We start from the raw sequence: 4,504 nt of genomic DNA, 5'->3' as shown, positions 1-4,504 counted from the left end.
CCTTGCTCCTGCGTTTCGTTCTCGTATTCGGTGCAGCCCGATCCTGCGCTTACTCAAACTCCTAAATAAGCGTGCATTTCCTGTGGGTGGGTGGGTGGGTGCGTTTAAGGTTGCAATCCTATGAACATAGAGAGCTAGGACTGCAATGTACCAGGGTCTACACAAAAGTAAGCTCCATTGAATTCAGTGGGGCTTACTCCCAGGTAAGTGCAATTAGGTTGCAAGTGCAAATGACTGCACTTTGGAGCAAGCAGGCGTAAAATCCAGGTTCACTGTCCACGGTTGTGATTCTAAACACTTTATACTTCCAAGCAGTGCCGGATTTACTTATAACCTAGCAATAATAAATCGCCGTATAGCATGTATTCAACACAAAAAACAGCGGCAATTTGTTGTTGACAAAGGACAGCTGGACATATAAAGGGCCCCATTACCTTCAGTAGCTTAGAGCTTCATCAAACCTAAATCCGGCCCTGCTTCCAAGTAAACGTGGACAGGGTCAGGCAGCATCTTGTTTGGTAGAATATACAATAATGTCTCTTTTTTTGCAGGTGTATTATTATGGATGTACAGGCCGTTAGTGGATCCATACTGGACCATCCATATATCAATCCATTTTTCTATTTTTTTACCTTTTCTCCTATTCTATTCTTTTTTAAATTATGGGACACTTCACGGTTTTGTGTGTCATCCTTGCGCAGGGGCTAGGCTAATCTAGTGAGCATCTGTTTACTTTTCCTCACCTTTTCTCCAAGGTGGTTTCCCGCTTGCCTATTTTATCCTCACAACAACCTTGTGAAGTGGGCTGGGCTAAGAGGCAGAGACTGGCCCAAGGTCACCTGGTGAGTTTCATGGCTGAAGCAGGAGGGGCACTCATCTGCTATAGTACAGCAGAAGCAAGACCAAAAAAGATGACCAAAAGCAGGCTTGCAGTATGGAAAATTACAGGATGTCAGCAGGCTATCAGCTGGTTAAGTTTCGCAGGCGCAAATGGCCATTGAAAGAACAGTCATGCCTAACTGCCCCATTTCATTCTGAGCACAGATCACAATTGTTTTGTGGTTGAAACACACCCTCCAATGGCCTGCTTCCTTCGCCCCTCTGACGCACCAAATGGCTGACCTGAACATGGCCTGGTATGCCAGGTTAAAGAGGTGCTTAGATCTGTTGCTTGTTTTCAGTCGCAGGCCCAGGATTTTCAATGGAAAAGGAGCACCCAGAAGTTCCCTGCAGGACCCCCTCCTGCCCCTTAACAGATCAGTGTTGCAGGGATGTGCCCATTGGCTGTGCTGGCTGGTGCTGATGGGAGTTGTAGCTCTACTACACCTGGAGGGCTGGCAGTTTCAATAATCCATAAAAACTAATCTCAGGGATGTTGGGAGTTGTAGTCCATCTGGCCACAGGTTCCCTGTCCCTGCCCTGCATCCGTCACTCCTCCGCATTTACATTATCGCTCAAAGTGAATTTCAGCATGGTAGCATAAAGACTGGGCCTTGGAATAAATATACCAGGCAGACTCCGGGATGTATATTGTGTTAATCTTTTATTGAGTATACGAACTGGAATCTTTCACACATGGGGAGCAGACAGCTGCTAGTGTTAAAATGCAAAGGGAGGTGGAAGCTGCCTCCTTTGGGGGAGATGCAAATCTTCGTAGAGGGAATCCTCCCCACCCCCCAAGCGCTGAGATGCAGCAGTTGCCTTGGCAGACGTGCAGGTGGGTATTACCGCAGGGATCCCTCGTTCAAGCTGCATCGCTCCGGCATCCCTTGAGCTCCCCGGGGCAGGCCCAGGGTCGTGGCATTTTGCTTTCACAGTCCTGATTTTGGGTTTCCGGTTGTTAATTCACCATGCCGAAGTCTCCATCCAGGAACGTTAGGGGTTGCATTTCTTGGTGGGGTTACAAGCCTGGCAACAGAGCTGGTGTTGGGGCCAGGGCACCTTGGCAAAGCAGTGGACCTGCCCACCAGGGCTACGATTCACCAGTTAACCCACCGAGCAGCGTCCTGCGTTGGCAGGGCACCTTATCTGGGCACCTCAGCAACTGAATTCCCCCATCCCCCTTCCAAATTCTGCAGCAGCCAGTGTCCCTCTCCCCACTGTTTCTGATACAACCCCTCTTCTTCCCTTGCAGTTTCCCCTTTCCCCCCATCACCTTGCCCAATCCACTCTCTCTTTTCCGCTGAGCTGCGTCTCTCTCTCTCTGCCTCCCCAGCAAGCAATTTTGTTCCAGTATGTGCCCCTGCCTAGCTTCGTGCAGCCCACACTGCCACACTTACCTAACCCTTGCCAAATCCTGGCTGCCCTGGCATAAAAGTGAGGGCCTCGTTTTAAGCAGGCATTTTTCAAGCTTCGTACACCACCCCCTGCGTTGGCTTGGATAGGCATTCCACGGTGCCTCTCACATCACTGCCTTCGGCCAACCGTTCCCCTTCCACAAACACATGAGAAGAGCCCGGCTGGATCAGGCCAGTGTCCCAGCCAGTTCAGCATCCCATTCTCACAGTGACCAACCGGAAGCCTGTGAGTGACACAGCGCTCTCCCCCATAAGATAGCTGTCTCCTCTATGAATCTGTCTGATCCTCTTTTAAAGCTATTCACGTTCTGCTTTCCCTTCTTTTCCCCTAATGTACACATTCCGACAACAGACACCTTCATTTCTCCCCACCCAACATTGTACAATTCTAGGAACTTGAGTCACCCAGAGGCAGAGGATGCATTCACTATTTGCGGAGCGGGGGGCAAGTGCTTTTTCTTAAAAAACCAAACCCTGGCCCAATATACAACCTAAGGGCCTGGGAGCATTAGAAAAGCCTCTTACAGGCAACCAGGGCAGAGGAAACCCTGAACACCTGCTGTTAAGGAGGGCCTGTGCAAATATAGCCTAATAAATGCTGGAAAACCCGATTTCCCTAGACCCATGAACCTGCTGTTTCCTATTCGCCTTCAGGGGGAGCTGCTCTGCCTGCCTAGATGTTCACCTTGCCCTCTAAATTCGCTGGCCTTGCAAAAGCCAAAAGCACAGGCTTTTACACAGCCCCTTCTCTGATTGCCTGTGGCAATTACTAAACACCTCCAGGCAACTAGGAAAGGTAAACTGGAAGAAAAGAGTTGGTTGTCTTTCTTTCAAGATGACAATCAGTGGGCACTGATGAGGACTACAAGTGTTTGTGAGCAGGAACCCTAAACCATCTTTGTAGGCCAGTAACTTCTGAAGTTCTGAATTTGCATGGAGCAAGGCACTTTAGCCGTATTGGGTGCTTCAGGGAATGGGCTTGGGTGGATGTGAATCTGTGGGAGCCATAGGAGCCCACTCCTAGGAGCTGTGGGGGCTTCAGCCCCCACAATAAAATATTTGAGGGGGCCAGGCCCCCACAAAGTTGATTGACATTCCCATTCAAAGGGTGTGAGCATTGCATCATTTGACCAATTATGTGGGGCAGGGCTTACCTGGGCCCCCACAATATTTTATTCAAGTTGGCTCCCCTGATGGGAGCAAACAGGGTGTCAAGATGGGCATGAACGGCTATGGCTGCCTGAGTGTGTGTTTCCTATCATAAACTAGCAGTTATGCATCTGTAAGTGCAGATGCTTCATTTCTTTAGGAAACTCGCCCCCCCCCCCGGCCTTCTCCCTGGGAAGGGCTAAATAAATATCTGCACCCGCCACGTCTTAGAGCCACGTTCTCCAGCCTGATGCCCTCCAACTGTTTTGGACTACAATTCCCATCTACCCCAACCAGAAGCATGCTGCTGGGGCAGATGGGAGCTGTAGTCCAGAACAGCATTAAGGGAAGGATCTCTGCCACCAACTCATTGTAGAGACCGGGCGAGCAGTTTGACCTCAGGCACGGTTTCCAGAGGCAAACTAGGAACAACTGAGAACTCTGCCACTCTGCCTCAGGGATTTGAATTCAGTACCCCCATATCCCTGCTGTGCTTCCACAGTCATGCCATTGTATAAGTCCCCCCCCCTCTCATCCTGCAAAGGTGGTTGGAGGAGACGAGAGCAATGAACCCTGTCGAAGATACCCTCCTAAACTTGTGTGTGCAAGTCAGCGTGATAGCGATGGAATGGTGCATCTTGCCAGACTCGTGTCCCTGTGCTCAAAGACACGTGTAAAATGTTCATATATAAGTGAATGCATGTGCGGGGGGTGTTGCGGTTCTGACCCCTGGGATTTATAACAAGTTTTTTTTTTTTATGATGCTATCTAGGGTTGGAGAGTTACAAAAAAAGGAGTGGAAGACTTGCAAGGGCCGTAGCTTAGTGGTATAGCATCTGCTTTCTATGCAGAAGTTTCCAGGTTCAATCCTTGTCATTTCCAGATAGGGCTGGCAAAGACTCCCTGCCCGAAATGCAGGAGAGCCGCTGCCAATCAGTGTAGACAGTACTGAGCTAGATGGACCAATGGCATGACTTGTTATAAGGCAGCTTCCCATGTTCCTATGGAAACGGTCGCTCTGAGCCTGCCAACTGTATGGGACTGAATTTATTCTTTTG

The sequence above is a fragment of the Podarcis raffonei genome, chromosome 13, assembly GCF_027172205.1.
Source record: "Podarcis raffonei isolate rPodRaf1 chromosome 13, rPodRaf1.pri, whole genome shotgun sequence".
Classification (NCBI taxonomy): Eukaryota; Metazoa; Chordata; class Lepidosauria; order Squamata; family Lacertidae; genus Podarcis; species Podarcis raffonei.
The sequence above is the reverse complement of the archived record's forward strand: the minus strand, read 5'-3'. Positions refer to the sequence as shown.